The sequence below is a fragment of the Panicum virgatum genome, chromosome 3K (genome assembly GCF_016808335.1).
Source record: "Panicum virgatum strain AP13 chromosome 3K, P.virgatum_v5, whole genome shotgun sequence".
Lineage (NCBI taxonomy): Eukaryota > Viridiplantae > Streptophyta > Magnoliopsida > Poales > Poaceae > Panicum > Panicum virgatum.
The window spans coordinates 47,337,672-47,360,519 of record NC_053138.1 but is presented as its reverse complement, the minus strand read 5'-3'; the positions used below and the strand labels follow the sequence as shown (position 1 = coordinate 47,360,519).

At 42.5% G+C, this 22,848-nt stretch overlaps 1 pseudogene; it reads left to right on the top strand.

Annotated features, from left to right (window-relative positions):
- LOC120700972 overlaps positions 1-10,644 on the top strand; it is a 28,651-nt pseudogene extending 18,007 nt beyond the window's left edge.
- Positions 10,645-22,848: the final 12,204 nt, after the last annotated feature.

Below are 22,848 nucleotides of genomic sequence, written 5' to 3'. Positions count from 1 at the left end.
GAAAAGATTGTTGACGCTCCTTAGAGCCCCCGATTTATATACCGCAAGCGCACGGTTTCGTGTAGCTTTTTCCTCAGAGTATCCCCCAAGGTTTATCAATCCACGGAACCAAAGAAGCAAGAAACAATCAACTAGCATAGAGATTCCTTTGTGTTGAGATGGTGAAAACGAATCTAATCTACTAAAAACGACAAACACCGAAGGTAGCAAGAGAAAGTTAGAGATAACCAATCTAGATCACCTAGATCATGCATATGTTGTAATTCCAACTAGATGAAGTGAAGTAAGGTAGATGTGAATCTCAATGAAAAGCCTCTTTAAACCCAAAATCTCCAATCCGATCCCTCGATACTCCGCCTACTCTGTGGAGACGGCCTTTCACGACGCCCCCCTTTTGAACGAAATACCCTGAAGCAAGTCGAACCCCCTTTGGTAGTTCCGCCATGAACCTCTAGCCACCATGACTACAAGATCATGCTAAGCAATCTATCTCGATAATAGATCTAGGATGAAGCAAACCCAAAGAAAAGAACGAAATCGAAAGAGAGAACATGGTCGCTATACATTCGGAATCACAAATAACTTCGACATGAATGATTGTACATCACAAGATCACAACCGAGGCCCTACCTTGATCTTGATGATCCTAGCTCCGGAACTCCGACGTGGTCTTCCTTGCAAGGTTCCCACGTCGGCTAGGGCGAACCCTAGACAACTAGCACGACCCTCGGCTCTCCGAGAGGTGTCCCTCTATCTTCTCTGCTCCTTGGCGTCGTCTCCCGAATTGATCTCTGTGTGAACCTTGGGGAGGGGTCTTTAAATAGCCTCAGGGAACCCTCGGTCAAAGGGGAGGTCGAACCGACCTAAAAAAGGGCTGGGCCATCCGGCCCAATGAGCCTAGGCTGGCCGGCCTGGCTCTTTCCTTCGCCGGCTCGTGTTCATCTTTCTCCCCAAGTCTCCTGGAATCTTCTAGAGTTTATGTCTTTCATGATTGCACCCCATTAGACGTCGTTATCTTCGAGATTTCTTCGAGGAAAAGGTTAGGATGGAAAATTCTTCCTTAATTATCTCTTTGCTTTTCTTAGCCCCGAAGTATCTTGATCTTATCTTGTGGGCTTTGTCTTTTGGGCTTCATTGGAGGGTGGATGTGCATGAACGGGCCTCTAATCATCATTGCCTTTGATCCTTTGTTCGGGCTTTGTCCTTTGTCTTTCTTCGTGTCATCGCGTGATCGTGGGCCTCGCCATTTCATGCTCCAAAATTGGTCAAAAATCTGCAAAAACGAAGTACCTCCAAAATATATGTGCAAACGTGAAAACGACCAATAATTGGGCCGAGGTTAGGATGGTTAGTGATTTTGATATTAAATTCATGCCATTATCAAAGTTAAATAGGGGATAAAATGGATACTTAAGGAGCGCCAACAAGAGGCAAACCGCATATATCCTCCCCAAACCGCTAGAGTAGGACACTTTTGCTCGCTTGTGAGGGGAGCTTGGGGTTTGTTACCCCTTTTGATCGCTGACTTTTCTTTGGTTAGCTTTGTAGGTTTTATTTGCTTCTCTTTGTTTTCTAGGTTTGGTAGTTGCATTGTGCATATGCATTGTACATGTTTGCATTTTGCATTGCCTCACTTGCACTAGGATTCTTGTATACATTGCTATGATCTTCTAGTGCCTGCTAGTGTGAGTTGATAAATTTGATCATGTATAGCTTGCTCCACTGTGTATATGACATCATCTGAGTTAAGCTATTTTGATTTGAAAATCTGAAAATATGATCACCCTGTCTTGGCTACTAGCATGTTAGGGCGTGTTGATATGCTTTGCTATCTTATTTATGCCAGTGTAGCCTTTCGTTCAGCAATTCATACTTGAAATGATCTAAATCTGATAAAATTGCTTGAACTGTTCTTGAAATGGATTGAAGATCCAGGTGGGATTGCTTGTCGCACTGATCGAGTTTTCGGGACGTCTCACTTTGCACTTGTGAGAACCCGGGCAAGGCTGTGCATGACTGAAACGAGTGCCTTAAGCTTCTGATTGTCTTTGGCATAGGCTTGGCCTCGTTGCTAAGTAAAGCATGACAAGTTTTCAACCCCTGGCATTAAGAATTGCTTGATATAATTTGTTTGAAAAATGAATATTTGCAACATGCTTTGGCTGGTTTGGCTCACCTGTATGAGTATGATTAGCACTGCTTTCCATTCCCTACTTGTTAGTTCTAGATCTTGGGTGATGCTTTTATTTCTCCTAAACTGAACTTGCCTAGCTCTAGACTGATTTGATATACCCTGTTGAGCTAGATGCAGGTCTTATTTATGGATGCACACATGCTTGTGACTAGATGTTGCTCATATCCTTGTATCCTTGAATGCTTTCACTTACACCTCCTGCATTGCAATCATTGCATAGTATCTGTTCAGGGGGAGTCTCAGCTTCAGGGAGACCTTTAGGTCTGTTTAGGCTTGATGTGTGCATGTGCCAACAAGGGGGAGAATTTTTGAGAGAAGTGATCGAACAAGAGGGAGACTTGTTTGATTTTTGAAAAACTTGTTGTGCACAGGGCTTTGAGAGTGCATCATTTTTTAGAGAGTTGCACTTGTGAGAGGGAAAAGCTTTGCTTGGGGAGTGTCTGTTTTGTTTCTGGCTCCTGGTTTTCTTCGTTCTCCTTCTACTTCTTGCATGACTGCGTCGAGCGTTACCTCTGTCTTTGAGGAGTCATGTTTTGGCTTTTGATCGATTGCGTCGAGCCGTTGCCCTTGTCTTAGGGGATCGATCTGTGCTGGAGTAAGTGACTGGTCTTGCCTTTCTGAGCTTTTTGTCACTTGCTTGAGTTCTGCTCTTTCTTGCTTCTATTTTATTACTTCTCTGGTTTCAGGTGGTGTGTTGACAATGCACTCATCAAAGGGGAGATTGAGGAACGAGAGTACTCTATCCTGCCTATGATGAGTGAATTGTCAACCGTGCGGTGTGATCGTGCGCTTGGTCTTTGGATTGCAGGTACACTGGCGTCGAGTGTCGACGGAGAGCTACCGTGGAGGAGTTCAGGCCGGGTGGCAGCTGTGGCGTCCATTCATGGATTGAGGGCGCAAGCAGTGACGGAAGGCGGGTTTCTTGGTTTGCGCCACAAAACCAAGGAGGCCGACGGCGGTTGAAGATGCCAAGTCATGGAGGCACGGGCATCGGTCTCGGGACTGACGGAGGCGACGGGCCTCGACAGCATCTAGGGCCTCGCTGCAGGCGAGGAGGTGACGGGCGTCGGGCGGCGTCTAGGGCCGTCAGAAGGCCGAGGCGGGAACGGCGTCTAGGGCCACGGCGTGGAGGCGGGAATCTTCCCGCGCGAGGAGTTTTGGCGGTTTTCTCAGAACTGGCCACCTACCCGGGTTTCGCGGACCCCTCAAAAACCACGAACTGGATCTTCATCGACGTGGCGGCATCACGGAGAAGACTTAGAGTTGAAGAAAGAAACTCCGCCGTCGGATGAAATCTTGTACCCTTTTTCGGTTTTGCCCCTACGGGCGTTTTAGTTTGAATTTCAGAGTGGAGGTCATTTCTGGGATGTGACCGGTCTGACCGGTCTGTGAGACCGGTCTGACCGGTCTCCCCCCGGGAGTCGATAAATATGTCTCACCTGCCCCCTTGGACGGGGGAGCCTCCAAGCCACGAGTCATTTCTGTTTTCTCCTTGCTCCTCCCTCTGTTCTAGGGTTAGGCCGAGGTCTCCATGGTACAAGTGGTCTAGATTATAGCTAGGTCCACAAATTTGAGAGGGTGGATGAATGGGTGGAGGTCTAGCTCTTGTATAGGTGAGGTCCTCTGTAAATCACGATGAATTTGAATGAAATCGAGGTCCCCTTTGAGCAACTCTTGTGTGTTCCCGTTCATTCCTTGTTCATGGCTTGATTTCCTCTCTTTTGGTGGTTTTTGAGATCGAAGCTTTCTCTTGGACGTTTTGGGGACTCCGTGATTTGCTTCTTGACCATCAAGCCCAGGGCTAAACTCTCAAGATTCACGAGTTCCTCGGATTAAGGCTTTTCACGTTCTTGAGAAAACCCCAATCCTCTTTGATTTTTCCTCGAATTCTCTAGTTCCTCTAATCTTTTGGGAGAGATCTCTTGGGGATATGTTCACAGGACAGGTGTGAAGGTATCCACCAAGTTTCGTTGGATTTAGACTTCGTTTGCTCGAGATTTGTCATTTGGAGCTTTGGTTGCGGGCTGTCTGGGAGCGACCGGTCTATGTAACCGGTCTAACCGGTCTTGAAATTCAAAATTCCAGTCCGATCGGTCTGACCGGTCTGTGCTAGCGGTCAGACCGGTCTGACTTAGCAGTGCTGCTGTTAGGGGAGTTTTTCCCATTTTGCTTGCGCGAAGTTTCCTAGGGTGTGCTGCTGTGAGATAGCTTGTCCATAGCTATTCTCACATACCTTAGGTAGTGGGCTTACGGTGATTTTGGGATATAGGCCGATGGATCGATTTCGAGAGAAATTTTGATCGGCTCCCATTCACCCCCCCTCTGGTCGCCAGTTTCGGTCGCTCACTCCTGGCTGGCCAATGATGAGGAGATAACGCAGGACATGGTGACGTGCGCGATGGCGTTCCGACTCCTGCGTTTGCACGGATACGATGTCGCGTCTGGTAAGCTTCGAGGAAAATCAGAAGTCACAGTGTTTTGCGTGGTCTTGTTTGGTCAAATTTGGAGCATTTTTATTTGCCGGTAGCCTAAAAGCTAGTGTTGTGATGCAGACTGGTTGACCCAATTCAGCGAAGAATCCAGCTTCCACGACTCGGTCCAAGGGCATCTAAATGATAGCGAAGCATTACTAGAACTGTACAAAGCATCACAGGTTCAGATCCTTAAGGAGGAGCCGATCCTGGAAAACATTGGCACCTGGTCAGCTAAACTTCTGAACGAACAACTGCGTTCCAACAAGATTTCAAGATCTGTAGACCCCGCAGCGGTAGGTAGTTTCCACCGTTATACAAAACACACTAATAATTTTATGTTTTTAATCAATAATAATTAATTGATCCAGGTCGAACATGTGCTCAAAATTCCCTTCTACGGCACTTTGGACCGACTGGAGCACAGGTGGAACATTGAACATTCTAAGATAGGGGGCTTCCAGATGCTAAAATCAGCATACTGGTGAGGTCCTTGGAGATGCTACATACATGTTCAAGCTTTTCAGAAGCTACATCTCTATCAGAATTCTGAACTTTTTGATCCGTGCGATCAGCGATTGTCAGGTAGACGAAGGAATGGTCGCGCTGGCAGCTGATGGGTTCCATGCCTCCCAGGCTTGGTATCAACAAGAGCTTGAGAACCTCGAGAGGTCCATAACATATATATAGGGTAAAGCTAAAACACACTCGAGTGTTTCTCGGCATCTCAGCACACGAATTTCTGACCGCCCGATCAATGCTTTTGTTAGTTTTTATCCGTCTGATACAGCTGCAGTGTTGCCCGCCTGCCCTATCTGGCATCTGTCTGTTTTTTTCTTTTGTATCGCTGACGATCTGACCCCACTGTGCAGCCTGCATTTTACCTATTTCTTTTTTTTCCTCGAAGCTGTCGTTTCATTCCCCCCTTTCATTCTTGCGTCGATGGCGGCAAGCTGGCGAGGCGGAAGGCCGCACGAGGAGGCGGCACCTGGCGAACTCCGAGGTTCATCCCGTGGACGGCGAGGTGAAGGCCCAGGAGATCCTCGTGGTCTGTCCCAGGGGCGACAAGGCGAATGTGCGAGGGTGGCGGCGACATGCGATCTCTAAGATTCGTTCATGGCTGCTCTTCAAACGCTCCCCCTTCACCAACCCTGCCTGATCCCCTGCGCGCTTTTGTCCTCGTATGATTTTTGCTCTCAGTTGTTGTAATCTCTAGCTAGGCCACTTTCTGCTATAGAGTTTTGCAATTTCCTTTTTTTTTTGCGCTTCTGTCTTTGGCTATTGGCTCATCCGCTCATGCCATGTTTGTGATGATTCAATAGTTTTTTTTGTTCGGCTATTCTATCATTGTAACCGGATATGGTTATACTGGATTGGGAGTATTTGTTTCCGTTGTATAGGGCTGTGCCATTCTGTGAGCTGATTGGGTGCAGAGAAAGGGAAGAGGGAAGGAGGTCTAATTTCTGGATGAAATTTTGGTTATCATCCCAGGAGATCAAAGAATCAGTTTTTATTTTTTATGTTTATTTCAACTAGAAGACATGATAGGTAGGGCTCTACGAACGAGGGTGAGGGCATGACCCTGTTTTTCCCAGAACATGACAAGGTGAATGAATGGGGGTGGTGTCTATTATGTGTGTTTTTGAGGGGTTTTTATTTATTTTAATTGGCACGCATAAAATAATTTTGCTTCATGCTCTTTGTTGATTAATCCACCCTCCACAATGTGCAGAAGTGTACTACTGTAGGCATCCATGCACATATTTTTGAGTTGGGGCATTTGTGTTCTTACCCCTACTTTGAAGTGTAATTGTGATTTTATCCTTATTTTTTTAACTTTGTGATTTTGCCCTTTACTATTCACAAATCAATGCGATTTTACCCCTAGTCAACGGTCAAAACAGGGGCAAATACGCAAAGATTAAGGGCAAAATCGCAACAACTTGTGAAAAATGAAGGGCAAAATCACAAAGTTCAAAAAATGAGGGCAAAATCACAATTGCACTTCAAAACAGGGGTAAGAACACCAAAAAACCTTTTGAGTTTGGGGGTAGTTTTATTATGATATAATACTGTCTTCATATAATAGCTCAAGGTATATGTAATTTGACAAGCCATGGAAAGAATCTAACTGTTTGTCCTGTGAAAATCTTTTAACTGCATTTTTATTGTTTTATGATATCTGCAACCTTTTTCAACTATCTCTTGTTGGGTATTCTAATGTAGGTTGTTGCTCTTCTATATCCTTTGACAAGCCATGGAAAGAACCTAATTCTTTTGTTTCTTTCTACTATATCGTTTTTTCTTCAAGGTACCTATTTATATATAATTATTCCTCTTTTATCGTACTGTTTTGCTTGATATTTTAATTCCTAGTCTCAGTTACAGTTGATAATAGTTAATTTGACAGTGCAATATTTGGTGTAATTTATGTCCAAGATAACTGTCATTACCTAAAATGTCAATTGTTGTGTAACAGTATGGTCATATCAGATATTAGTACTAGATGATAATGGCTAGTATCTTTGTTCCAGTAACTGAGATGTATGATTGCTTCCAGGTTCTTATGCAGACCAACTTACCTTTCCAAAATTGATGTATGACCATCTGTTCTAGCTATGTGTTACTTGGGATATACTGAATTTTGTTTCAGGTTTTTTATGTCTTTAGATTTTAGAATTTGAGGGTATATTTGGCTAGATGCTCCAGTTTCTTATCTATTCCACTTATGTAGTTATATGTGCTCCTTTCTACTATGCATGATACTTTGGTTTCTCAATCACAAATAGCTAATGCTCCAGCAGGTTGCCAAATACATTTGTGCTGTCTTGCAGCCTGCATCCAAAAATGGGGAATGCATTGCACATTTGAGAGGTTAGCAAGCAGCATGTGACATCTATTGTTGGGCTACCAGATAGTATAACCTACCTCGATGCAACTGTCTATCGCAGATCTTCATTTTTTCCAATGCTAAAGCAGGAGCTTCTTATTATGGCTAGAGCCATCTTTGTTGTACTGTTATATTTCAAAGAATAATCATATATGATGCACATGTAATAATTTCATAGGATCTTCCTTCTTATTATAGTTACAGTTTAGAATAGTCATAGTTACGGTGATAATTTTACTATAATTCATATATGATGCACATGTAATAGTTCACTATATATTTTCATATATATGCATATTTGTCATTTGCATTTGAGGGGCTTCACTCATTACCCAAACTATCTGTCATTTGAGAGACCATAGAAATAATTTGATATTTGCAATCTGCCATTTGATATTTGAATCTGACTATTTGACATTTGCATTTGTGGTGTTTTAACAATTTCTTGTTTTTTTTTGTATATTTGTAAACCATAGAATAATTTTGAGGATTTTTGAATATGTATTTTGCATCTGTGTGTTTTTTATTATGATGATTATTTAATTTGCTACATGTAATGTTTGAAACCATATTATATGCAATTTTGAGGAAACCATAGATGAGCTTTTACTACCTTGTCGTTTGCTCATGTCTTGTTGCAATGAGCTCCAAACAACTATTTGCTTGTGATGCTCAACATAGAATAATCGGTTGTCCTTTGTTATATGATATTTGCATCCATTTTTGTTGAAATACTATTATGATATGTTCTATGTCTACTAGCTTTGATCTACATATGTCGATCTAGAGTTTTAGTGACAGTTCATATCTTCTAAAATTCCAGCGGTTATTATACCGTCATTTGTAGTTAAACAAGGTGTAATTTCAGTCTTTTTCCATTTCGTTCCTTGTTGTAATTTGCTGACATTTCTTATGTCATGTTTCTCCAGCATGCCATTTAGTTTCATATTTCAGTAGTCACACTGACTACAGCTAATATTCCAGTGGTTATTGTATTGTCATTCTTATGTCTGCATGGTGTAATAATTGTTCAAATGTCAGGCTATTTCATGTTTGGCTAACATGTTTCATATGTCTATGTTTGTAGATGTATTTCGACCCACCATATTCATTTGAGATGCACTATGTTCTCATCACTAGGGACATGCACACATAACTTGCCATTGAGGGCACTCATAGCAAATTTGTAGTCAAAACAAATGAACAAAATAGTGTTCAATATTGTGAGCTACGATCTTTTATTTCATTTCTAAACTCAGCGTTTGTGACTGAATTTTGAAGCTCTATTCAGGCTTGTGTTCTGAAGTTTTCATTCCTTTTGACTTATTAATTGCCAAGTTGATGCAGTCAGTTATATTATTTGGTTATAGGGTTCTACATTCTTGTGTGACAAATATGTTACTTGAACTCAAGAGTTGCATGATTTTAATCTTTCAAATTTGTCATTAAAATGTTACATTTTCAATCCTAACTACAGGAACTTCATTCTTCAAATCTGTTTGTGCTTAGAAGGCTTATAATTAGATTTGTACAGCTGTGTATTGGTAAGAGTAATTAATCCTGCTTTTCAAAACTGAACGTTGGATTTTAATCATGTGGTTGAAAAATCGGGTGTGGATATGCTCCGAAACACTCGATTTTTTCTACTGTACTAATCATGTGATTTGACGTTACAAAACACTCAGGTGAGCATAGGCTTCAAAACACTCGCGTTTGATATAGATAGATCCTATATATATCATTAATTCAAGACTAAGTAAACTCGCTCAAAATTCAAGAGATGAGACTGGAGGAGCTGCAGTTCGCGAGAGTGATGCTGCTGGTCTGCTATTTGCCACCTGCTTCCACCATGTTCCGCTCTGAGCTATCCGAGGCTCGCGATGCCTATGCCATGGAGAACATCCTGGTGACCGTGGTTGATGACTTTTTCGACACTGGGGCATCAAAGGAAGAGATGGAGAACCTCGTCGTGCTGATTGAGAAGTACCGAAACTCGCACGCACCTTAGAATATGCCCTTCACTTGATGCATCATTTCCTACATGCTGATCGACAATGTCCATCAGCAGTTTAGTAATTTGATAAATTTAGTTCAGTATTTTGACGATTATTTTTCCTAGTAACATAGGTGGGTGTACGATAACATTGCCGTTTATATATTAACAAATACGTGGTCGCAGGTGGGACGCGCACGAAGAAGTTGGCTTTTGCTCTGAGAGCGTGGAGATTGTTTTCCGCGCCGTCTACCGCATGAGCAACATGCTCGGGACCAAGGATGCGGTGGTGCAGAAGCGAAGCGTCATGCCCCACATCGCCAAGATCGTAAGTCTTTTGATGGATCGCTTCAGCTAGCACTATTACAAAAAGGATTTGTAGCAGCACCTTGATTTTTTTTTCAAGGGCGGGTCAAAATATAACCCGTAGCTGCAAATAGTGAGCGATCAATGGCCGAGCCCGAGCGTCGAGCTAGGCAGCTAGCTGATAGCTTTGTAGTGGCTAGACGTGGCAAGGGGCATGATGGCTGAGGCGGAGTGGACGCTGAAGGGGCACGTGCAGTCATCCTTGGAGGAGTACATAGAGGTCGCGGTGCCGTCGTTCGGGCTGGGCACGATCGCCCTCACGACGCTCTACCTCGTCGGGCCAGAGCTCACCGAGGAGGTGGTCTGGAGCTGGGAGTACGAGGAGATGCTGTGGCACGTCGGCGTCAGCACCCGCCTCCTGAATGATCTGCTGACGTACAAGAGGGAGGAGGAGCAAGGGAAGACGAACAGCGTCCTGCTGCTGGCTCCTCGCCACGGCGGCTCGATCGAGACAGCCAAGAGGGTGGTCAGGAGCGTCGTCGCGGCGTCGAGGAGGGAGCTGTTGAGGCTGGGGGTTGAGGACGGCGGCGCGGGGCCCCAGTCGGCGTGGCAGGAGTTCTGGAACATCTGCAAGGTTGGCCACCTGCTGTACAGAGAGGAGGACGGGTTCACGTCGAGCAGCAGGGAGACGATATGCGCGGGGAACGCGGTGGTGCACGAGCCGCTGTCCTGGCGGCGGCCAGGAGGGAAGATCGGCGCCCCGGCTGCTGCCGCGTCTGATAAGTTGTGATGTGATGTTCTTTGCTGCTCGTGTGATATATAAGTTCATCATTCGCTCAATATGACTTTATTTTGTGGAAAGCGTTAAGTGAACCTCTGTTATGGTCCTAGACCTCCAAATCAATCTAGCAAGAGTATTTGTGTGTTATGGATACAATTCTGGAGAGAAATCGGAGAGATAGGGTAGGAATTAGCAAGAACAACAAGGGATATAACGAGAGGATAGAATCTTGAGGAGGAAGACGACTCGGTCGCTGTCCCATTTGATGCCCGTCCCGGGTCCTGATCCTTTGCCTTTTATAGGTTCAGCTGTTTCCATAGCCTAGCCCACCTGGCAGTTGCTCCTGAGAGGGTCTGTCCGGGACATTCTTCACCGCTTGAAATGCGGCTTGCCCTCAAGCTGCAACCACCGGGATCCCATGGAAATTAGGAGTTGTGCTTCGCCTTCCGCCGATCAGTCTTGACACTATTCATTGAACAATTCACTCTGCGCAGCCCCAGCGGAGATGACAGCCTGCACTGATCCTCGACCACTCCCAAGTAACCTTACTATCTCCATCATGAGCTATTTTACGGCGCACATTACTATCGCTTAGTAGTGTATACTAGTATAGAGAAGATCTAACTGTTCATTGCTAGGGTTAATTATATCCTCCCAAGTCCCAGACCTACCGGCTCAGGAGTCAGGACGCAGGACAGGTCAACTGTATTTTCCACGTATGTGCTGCCCTGCAATTCAACTACGTTTCGTGCCACCAACACCGGAGCCCGGCCGCCGGCACAGGGCGCGTCAAAACCGTCACTAGTACTAAATTGATTAACTGCACAAGCTGCCACACCATTACCACTGCATACTTGTGAACACAAATAATACCAAAACAACAGAGTGGTTCGCAGACAATGAAGCATACACTGATTGCTGATGCCCTCTTATATCCCAGGAGATCAACAAAAACACAAAACTCCAATTTCATTTCATAACACGAAACTATATTGTCTAAAAACTTTAGCAGAATCTAAAGGAAATTGGGATAGGGATCCGATTATCAAATTACTACTGCTGGCAGTCTAAGCCTGGAAGCAAAATGCACTGCATAGGCCATCAGTAGGAAGCGTATGTATAAATAGAAATGAATGCCTTGATGGTTTGATATCACATTGATAGCTAAGACTTTATTTAACTCATTGCACTAGATAAGATTGTCTCATTTAGATAGGAAACCAAAAAAATAATACATACGTTTTTTCTACTGCCTCATTATTCTGAATGCTAAGATTCTAACTCAATTACAAATGGGATCCTAGTAACATCACTTGTTCTTTCTTCCAGAGCAGTGACACTCTACCAGCCTCCTAGAGGAGCCAGCATCTCAATTTCGTTTTATTTCTTCTACCGTACAACAGAAAAGGTTAAGACTCAGTTCTTGAAGAGACCCAACAACTCCACACATCCCGGTTCTTTTCTTGCAAGAACTGAACCTTCTCTTTTACTTCCAGTAGCTCATCATTCTTCTGCATCAACTGTGCCAAGCAATTCTCAAGTTCAATGAACAACTCTTGGCAGACAATTTTATTAATCATCTTGAGATCTGGTAGGACTCTCTTAAGCAAGATATCTGTTGTATTCATCAAGGCTTACCCTGCAATAAAACAAATATAAGGATCATATCCATTCAAGAATTAAGCAAGATATCTGTGAATAATATTTCTGAGCAGTACATTTCACGCTATAAAGGTGATCCGATGGAAAAATACTACATTGCAAAGCATAAGCTTATCTGGTAAGTCTTGCATGATGGTCTCGAGCAAAAAGAAATTCAGTGCTTTGATATTACTGCTTAGAAGTGTCCTCATGAGATTCCACAAGTAATTGTGGAAAATGAGGCATAGTGAGGGTCCTCATGATTAGCCAATATACAACTTAATCAGCAGCATGCAAACAGTGTCGCTATTAGAAACTATCTCAGGACAAAATGTATTATGAGTATCTCCTATCTCAAGCTAAGATCATAATAAGTAAATCCAGACTAAAAAATCCATATATATATACAGCTGGCAATCAGTCCATTTTATCTCACCTTCTGAGGTATATGCAAAATAAAGCACAAAATAGCTTGAAAAACTAGAGATAAACAAGCATGGCTCATAACTATGCAAATTTTATCTCGAGAAACCTAGAGATAAACAAGCATGAAGCATGGCTCATAACTATGCAAATTTTATCTCGAGTACCCACTGCCTCCTCTGTAATAATCAGAAAAAAAATATGTACCAGCCAGAGGCAAAACCTATGATCCAAAGCTACATATGTACACAGGAAAATAATTCATGCTGCCAACGAAAGGCATGTCCCTTCTTTAGACCAACTCCAGCAGCGTCCCTATTTGGACCCCTACTTTTAAAGTAGTGACCGAAAGCCAAAAATCCAACTCTAGCAGGGCCCCTACTTAGATCCCAAGACTAAGGAGGCACCCAAATCTCCCCTCCCAGCTCCATCTCCCACGGATCTGTAGGGAGGCCCCTACTCAGCCGTTGCCTTTGGTGGGCGCGCCTCTCATTCATCGTCTTCCCCACAGGCTCTGGTGGCGTCTTTCACCACGCCGGCACCAGCTCCATCGGCGGCGACCTGCACTCCGCGCGACGGCCCGTACTCCGCTCGCGGCCAGCACTCCACGCGATGGCCTCCGCCAGCGAGCGGCCGAGCGTGATGCGCAGCTGGAGCTCCGCCACCACCATCGTCCCCCCGGGCTCCTACTCCTCTGTGCCACACCTACCATCCACGCTGTCGCCGCAGCTCCAGGCGGCCGCAACGCCCCTACCCGCGGCGCCGCCGCCGCGCTGTGGGTCGGCCATGGTGACCCTGCCCCCCGCGCTGTCGCCGAGCTCCGGACGGCCACGGCACCCCTGATCCCGTGCTACCACCGTGCTCTGGGCCAGCCACACAGTTTCGGCCCTCTGCGCCTCTGCCACGCCACTGCTATGCGCTCTACGAGCTCAGTTGGGGAAAGAGGAGGAGGTCAGGCCCACATGTCAGGATAAAAAAACACTGACTCGTGGGACCTATCTGTCAGAATAAAAGTAGGGGCTTGGTTATAGTGGTTATTGCTGGAGTTGACGATAGAAATTAAAGACCCAAAAGTAGGAGTCCCTACTCAGTAAATTAAGGACCTAATGTAGGGGCTATTGCTGGAGTTGCTCCAATCACCAATAATCTAAATAGCATGAAATGTAAAGCTCAAGTGCCAATTTCCTAATTATTAAATTGCAATATATGAGGTGTTCAAGCCCCGAATCATCTTCTTTATATGGTGCGCGATGAACTCGCGCCCCATATGGAGTAGCCCCGAGCCTTAGTTTGAATCGAAGAATCAGGTTGAGGGTCAAATCTGTCCTTTTTCTTTATTTTTCATAATTCTACAAAATTTGGCCATTAGTGACACATATCCCGCCGCCCCCGAGCTTTGAATCGAAATCCCATGATTTAGAATTAAGGATCAAGAATTTTGGAGCACTGAATTTATCTTGATGGTATAAATGGAAGAATTTTCATTGTTATGAAACTTCCTCTTTTTGGGAAAATTCATCCCTAAAAAGACGGACGAAACAGAAAAACAAAAAATCCCAAAATTACCACTCAGTAATTTATGCAATATGTCGCTTGGTCTTCTGTATATTTACTAGGATGCCACCGCCACTAGTTACTTAGTTGAGTGGCAACGTCTTAGGTTTTTCACCCACTGCTTTCAGTCTCCTAGTTTCTACTGCCGCCGAGAGTAGATCTGTTCTTTGAACCCATTCGATCTTCTCCTTCATCCATTTCGGTTGAATCCCGAGAGCCTTGCACCTCTGCCTCCGCTGCAGACCTGAGCCCCCGAGTATATGCGTCCGAAGCGATCTGTGGACTTTCACATGGCTCCCAAAAAGTCAAGGGGGAAGGGGAAGGAGAAGGACGCGGCAAGCAGTACTCCGACGTTGGATGATGGATGGTTGACGAGTAAGTTCGCCGAATCCGATATCCAATCCCTTGTTGATGAATGCTTTCTTCAATCTTGAGAAACCAAGTGGCGTTCTGCACTTGGACACACTCATCCATTCGAAGAGATGAACGAAACAGTTCGTTTTCCTTCTTTTGTTCAACGCGGATTTGGTATTCCAACTTCCAATTTCTTCTGCAGTCTTCTTTTTCACTGGGGGATTCAAGCGCATCACTTGAACCCAAACTCCATCATGCACATATTGATTTTTGTTCATTTATGCATTTCGACCTTTTCAAATATTTCTTCCATCTTAAACCGCAACCTAGCAAAAATGATATAGCAGTAGTGGGAGGTGCCGGTCTTCAGTTGCGTCAGGGCAGTGAGAAGTTTTATATCCCGTACAAGTTTTCCTGGGAAGGTCAGGTTATTTTCTAAACTGAACCAGTTCAGCTGGTGACTTGACATGTCACACAAACAACTCACACATTCCATTCCAGATGAGGTCGGCAGCTTATCAATCTGAAATCCCTAAACATCTCCAACAATATCTCTGGAGGAGTCCCATCCACTCTCGGCTCGTGTGAACTCTTGCAGGCGCTTTGCCTTCGAGGGAACTTCCTTGAGGGACAAATCGCATATTCTCTAGCAACCTTGAGAGGCAATAAAGAGGCGGACTTTTCTAAAAATGACTTCGGCGGTGAATCCTAGAATTTTTTGAGGTATTCAATTGCTTAGAATACCTTTATCTTTCAATAAGCTTGATGTCCCAATCCCAACAAAAGGAATTTTCGTGGGAAAGCTAATTAGTGAAAAGCAGGATCAAGGTGACCATGATTGTATTCAGGAAAGAGACTTGATTGCCGGAAAGCAATACTCTTCGTGAGTGCTTCAACAACGTGGATGTAGGTGTGCCTTTGTGGCTAACCGAACTACGGGATAAATCCTCGTGTCGAGAGTTTGCTTCCTCTCATCCCTCCTTTACATTTCTGTATTTTTTATTGCAACTTGTGTGCCTTTACTTTCACAGAGTAGCATCTTGATAGGATTGGCTATAGGTTGCTAAATACTTTTGGGATGAGGGTTTCACACTAATTAAACCATAGTTGTACATTTAGATAGCATGTTTTAGATTAAGTTTTTATGCAAACTAGTTGGGGTCATAGGTTAAGGTTTTAGATTGCCTAATTCACCCCTCCCTATTTTAGGCTAGGGCACCTGATCACTTTTAATTGATATCAGAGCCGGGACTCACTTCTTTCGCTAAAAACGCCAATTCCATTGGAAAATTGTGAAAACCGGCTCATTAGATCGGTTAGGCTTCACCGCCTAGTGGTTAGCTCTTTGAGAAAGGGTTGAATCCTTTAGAAATAGCTTCACGGTTCAACAGGGAAGGGTTGAGTATTTTATCATGTAATTTTCTCTAAAAGTTGAGAGAAAGCACAAGAAGAAGAAGAAGGAAAAGAAGGAGAAAAAGCCCAAGGAAGAACCTTGTGTTTTTCTTAGAGAATGGGTGGGTGGTGATGAAGAGCCAAGCACAAATTCAAGGGATGAGTCTATCAAGAGCACCACCTCCCGCACCAATGAGAGAGCTTCATCATCATCCAACATGTTCCACATGGCCAAAGGTATGGATAGCAATGTAAGTGATGATGACTCCGATTCTCTTTCATTTGAGGATCTTCTTAACTTAATCCATGAGCAACAATGAGTCATGAAAAGACAAGCTAAAGGAATCAAACAACATAATGCCCTTAATGATCTTAATTCTTCCCTTGCTACAAACAATGAAGATTTGTTATGCAAATTCAAATTGCTTAGTAAGGAGCATGAAGAGCTCAAATAAAAAATTGAGAGCAATAATAAAACTAGTGACTTTCTGGAAATGAAGCAATCTATCTCTTGTGCAATTTTTATCTCTAAGGTAAATGTTTCAACTTCTTACATTGATTTAATTGATGAATCTTTCTCTAACCCTTACAATGGGAAATGCTATGAGAATGTTGTTGTAGAATCATGTGATGATCTCGTTGCTAAGAAAAATGATGAGCTCAAGTAAGAAATGGAAAGGCTCATAAAGAACTTGTATAGATTAAAGGGCAAGAGCATTGAGAGCAATGTCCAACCTTCTCAAGATAACTGTGAAGACATGGTGAAGAAGCTTGAGAATGGGTCCACCGTGACTTGCTTCAAGTGTCATCAAGAAGGCCACAAGTCCAACAAGTGCCCTCAACCAAAGAAGAAGCTTCCGGATGAGAAGAACAAAAAGAAGCTAACAATAAAGAGTTCTCTCATCTACACCAAGCCCAACCGTAAGAACAAAAGCAAAAGCACCACTTATGTGATCAAGAAAAAGAGCAATGGCAAGGTGGTTGCTCATAAGGTTGGGAAGAAGGAAAAGAGTTGGAACCGCTCCATTTGAGTGCCCAATAAAATCATCGCCAATATAAAAGAGGCCTCAAATAGTGTGGGTTCCAAAGAATACTTGAAGCCCAAGGATTGGATTTGGGGGATTTGAAAGCTTAGCTAACAAAAGGATGAGTTGTTTCAAGCTAAAGAAGCTAAGCTCACAACTTGGACATTTGTTGCCAAGTCCCCCATAAGGTAATGGTAGCTAGATTTCAATTCAAACATCATGTAACTCTATTGCTTTTGCTAGAATGTTTGTATGCATTGCATTCTCTAGTGTTACATATAGTGGGTTGCTTGTGTCATGATCTAACCCATGAGCAACATACATGGTTTGATAAGTGTGTAGAAAGCTACACAAGGTTATCCTTCATGGTACATGGACTTCATGAGGTATGTATTTCATTGGTATACTATGAACACAAGCTATAGGGTAAATTTCTCATTGTTGTCAAAAACAATAGGGAGTTCATCCTATGGCTTGTGATTTTGAGACTAACATGTTTAAAAATTTATCTTTTGTAGTCTCACGACGGAGTTAACACTCTAAGAGAATGTTATTGACTCTCAATTGGAACAATCAACTTTAAAAGAGTGATTAGATAAAATAGTGTGCTTTAATGCATATTGTGACATGCTCTATTGAACTTAAATACACATATCTAAGTTCATAAGCTATGTGCTCATACAATTGCTTAACTTTGGTGTACCAAGTGCTCATATTTCAAAACCTTGAAATTGATCAAGTCACTTTCAATTGGTACATGCAAGGTAACTTAATGGCCCCTGGAGGTATGCAAGGTTCTAACTCTTTCAATTGGTTTCTTTGTCAATTCCTTATTATTTTAGAGCTACATCTGTGCATGATATGACCTAAGCTTTCTTGTTTAAACATCTAGTTGTGCACTTGATTTTCACATTATCATTTTGTGCACACACTTTGTAGAAATCTTAGCTCATGTCATGCTAGTTCTATGATTTTGTGATCCACCCTTATAAATTTTCAATTGGTATCTTCATTGATATTATACAATTAGATCATGATTTATGGAACTAACTCCCTAGTCTACTAACCTTCTCTTTGAGCTACATTATTTTGCAAGGTCTTTTAGGTGATTTGATTCCAAAGGGAGAGAGGTTTGGATCAAAACAAGGTAAATATGGATCAAATGCAAGTATCTTTTAAAGGGGGGGCAAAGTCTTCCAAAGGGAAATAGCGAATAGGGGGAGAAGCAAAAGGGGGAATAATGGATTTAGGGGGAGGCCAAGCCAATATTGGATGGTGGTAAGCATCCAAGTAAGCGTAAGTGGTTCAATTTGTCAATATTTGCAAATTTATGCTTGCTTTGATTGTGTTATCATCAATCACCAAAAAGGGGGAGATTGTAACAAACATGGCCCCATTTCGGCCATTGTTTTGTGATTTTGGTGATCGAATGATAACACAATTAATGGGACTAACGAGTTTGTCAAGTGAATCTTTCTAGGTCCCAAGGATGAAGTAAAAATCCCTAGCAAAGCAAAACAAGAAGAAAGAACTCAAAGAAACGCTGAATTGGATGAGTTCGACATAAAACAGCAGCACCGGTTAATACGGTGTACAACCATCGGTCAAATCAATGGTCATCAGTTAAACCGATGCTTAAACTTTGATCAAATGAGCTGGTGTTCAGTAGAATATGGTAGAGCATTTCACAAGCTTTCCATAGAGTATAAGGTCATCAAAATCGGAGTTATGAGTAAAAAGTTATGATCAAAACACGAGAAAGCTGATTTCTGTGAGGCACCAGTTAAATCGATGCACTATCACCGATTATTCCAATACTCAAAGTTTGGTCAAATGAGATGGACTTTAGAAGAATATTTTTGAGAATTTCAAAAGCTTTCCATAGAGAACAAGATCATCGAAATCAGAGTTCAGAGTAAAAAGTTATGACCAAAATACGAAGCACCTTGAAACTAATTTCTATAAGCACCTGTTAAACCGATGCTAATAAAAAAAGTATCGGTGCAATGCACCGTACTATTGTCCATAGAGCATATTTTTTGCTCTAGAAATGCCCCCAACGGCTACAAATGGCTACTTCAAAGTTGTGGGCTATATATATGGTATCTCTCGGTCATTTTGGAGTTGCTGGAGTTGCTAGAAGTCATACCCACACCCAAGAACACCTCTAAGACATCCAAGAGCTTAGTGATCAAATCTTTAGTCCTTAGCACACCTTTTGAGAGTGTTAGTGCTAGGTTAGCTCTTAAGTGAGTGAGAGAGTAAGGTGTTGCTGCCTTGTGTATGGTTCTAGAGTGAACCAAACATTGTATCTCGGTGTGCCAGCCCCTTGGAGCATGGTGGCTCGCCGGCATGTCAACGACCCTCCATCTTGGTGTGGAACAGCGTCGACAACTTTGTGCGGAGAACTTAGAGACTCCATTATTTGTGGGCAAGCTCCTTAGTGGAAAGTGGGATCAAAGTGTTCGTGATTATGTTCACGGAAGAGACTTGATTGCTGGGAAGCAATACTCTTTGTGAGTGCTTCAACAACGTAGATGTAGGTGTGCCTTTGTGGCTAACCGAACCACGGGATAAATCCTCGTGTCGGGAGTTTGCTTCCTCTCATCCCTCCATTATGTTTCTGTAATTTTTATTGCAACTTGTGTGTCTTTACTTTCATAGAGTAGTATCTTGATAGAATTGGCTATGGGTTGCTAAACTCTTTTCAGATGAGAGTTTCACACTAGTTGAACCATAATTGCACATTTAAATAGCATGTTTTAGATTAAATTTTTGTGCAAACTAGTTGGGGTCATAGGTTAAGGTTTTAGATTGCTTAATTCACCTCCTCCTCCTCTTAGGCTAGAGCACCCGATCACTTTCAATTACCTTGTGTTGCCGTTTCTCTCCTCTTTGCCCTCTTCTTAAAGAAGAGAACAAGAAAGGATTCACATCTCATGCATGAATCATCCAAGGAACTGAGGATTCGATCATATAATGACCTTGCAAAATGACATAAATTTTCCTCTGCCAATGTAACATGCACTATTACAGATTTATTTTCACCGCCAGCCCTAAACCCATTTTCACCGCCATTTTAGGTGTCGACGGTGAAATATCGACTATGAAAATACCTATTTTCACTTCTGACTTTTGGAGCGACCTATTTTCACTGCTGACTTTTGGAGCGGTAGTGATAATATATTTTCACCGCCAGCTCGTAACACGGACCCACAGTGGAAATAGATTATCACCGCCGATCTGTGGCACAGACCGACAGTGATAATCACATTTTCACCGCCGACTCCTGTGACGGACCAGCGGTGAAAATAAACTTATCACTGCCGGTCTGTGTTACAGGCCGGCGGTGAAAATAGATTGTCACCATTATCAAAATTAAACCACATTTCAATAATTTGATACAATTCTCATAATAATTACATCAAATCTCACATAGTAAACACATAAGATATATAATTCACTATCACAAAAGTGTCGCATGTTCATACACCGTTTACAAACCATAAGTCCATACACTAATTACAAACCACAAGTCCTTATATCCAACATAATCCAATCTATGCCATGAGTCATACATAATACAATGCACAAAATTTTTTTTAAAAAATACTCAAGCTAGATAACACAGAACTCTACCATGGCACATAATAACACAGAACTCTGCCATAAGCTTGGTTTTCTCAAAAGGATAAGTAGAAATAATTTTAAGGTATGTAGTTGCAGACATAATAATACAAAAAGGAACAGCTTATGGCCTACTATGGCTGCCATGGCACATAGTGCTTTGATGTGTGCAATAGTGCTTTCATGCAGCAACATTTATTTTCATCCAGAATGATACTGAGTTCCTTCAAGACAAAATGAATTGATAGGTAGATTCAAATCTTACCAACATGTAATTAGTCATGAAAAATTAGTCATTGGGGTTTCTATTTCAGATGACATCATAGATTACAGGAGGGTAGAAGCTTACAGGAATTCTGTCAGGGTCCACGAAAAAAATAGCGAGCTATTTTCGCGCTATTGGCGCTATTGTGTGCTATTGCGCCGCTAAACACGAATAGCGCTATAGCGCCGCTATTTTTCCGCTATTGCTACCAAGCCAAAAATAGTATGCGCGGCCCGTTACTTCATTGCCTTTACGACTGTTTAGTGTTTAGTGTTTGCTGTTTGTGTGTGTGAAACTATGAACTTATCTAGCTTTTATTGCCTTTATGACTTATGTTATCAAATATCAACTTAACATCGATTATGTTGGCTGTTATTATGTTGGAAACTCATGAATTATGTTGAAAATTCATGGATTATGTTGGTTGTTATTATGTTATCAACTTATCATAGATTTTTATTTTTTCTTGTCACTTGTAAACAAATAGCGCGCTATAGCAGCGCTATAGCGGCAGCAATCAGCTAACGCTACTCTGCTTAGCTGCCGCTATAGCGCGGCCAGAAAAGGCCAAATGCTATTTTCGATAGCCCGCAATTTTTTTCGTGGGTCAGGGTACTTCTCTCTGATCCGGTTAGCCTCATATTACCTCTTCTCTGTAACACACAGATGGCATAACAGCTTAATGATTCAGTTTGTAAACAGAATAAAAAGCTAAATTGTAACACACACATGGCATAACAGCTTAATCAATTGACATAAATGGTAGTACACCTGTTCAGCTAGGAAATAGTAACAAATTAGCATATGCATATATATGATCCAGTACTTCTTCCACTTGAAGTTTTCCAGTCACATTAGCTAGTGAAACAAAACAATGTCTTTGCAAGCAGGCAGTCTAATCCGGAGTCACATAGATGTCGTTTCTTATGCAGTCATATCATAGTACTAAATGCAGCTTATAAGAGGAGTTACATTATGCAGTGTGAACTGAAAACCAGCATGGTACAGTGTGCCTTTGGATTCAGTCTAGAAACCTTGTTATTTGATATAAGTAACGAGATGTTGACAGAAGCACCATTCCCACTTGTGACATTTTCCCCCCAACCACTAACTGGTAGTTGTTTCAGAACTCAAACATGAGGTGGCCGGATCGTGGAAAAGATCATCCAGAGCACAGGACTGAACCGAGGCTTCAGAATTCGGCACCAGAACTACACTGACAGACGCAAGCTCACCCCCAAATCTAGGATTGGGTTCCTGGATACCAGACACCCCCAAGGCCACCCAACCAATCGCGGAGGAAGCTGAACGCAAGGCGAAGCAAGAGGACCTGCAATGTGAAGAGGCGGTCGTCGATTGTGACGCCCAATTTTGAAGGAATAAACCGAGCAATAAATCATATGTGCGTCAGGATCAAAATTTCACACATATAACGACAATAGTGAATAACAGTAGCAATGTCATAAAGTACCGAAGTTAAATTTATTACAAACCAAGCCGAAAGTCATTAATATAAATAAATAAGCGTTTCAGTTCGCATTTATTCTAGCAGTGGATACTCCAACTCCATAGGTAGCTTACTGGGGGAAATGTACGCCTAGAAGTCCTAAATATCCTTTGGGTACTCCTCAAACTGGCCTTGATCTGAGTAGTGTGGTAATAGCAAGGGTGAGCACATGTCATACTCAACAAATATATTGAAAAAATAAATGACATGCAAGGCTTATAATAAGGATAAAAGCTGGCTGAATAAAGCGGTAAGCATTTTAATTGACATTTAATCATTAGTAGCTAATTATTAAACATGTATGAACCAACCCACATTTATGAAAATATGTAGTATATCTGAGTAAACAAAGAGATTGGAACATTTAAATAACTGAATTAAAGCAATGATTTCTATTAAGTAGACATGTGAGGGTCCGAGCCACT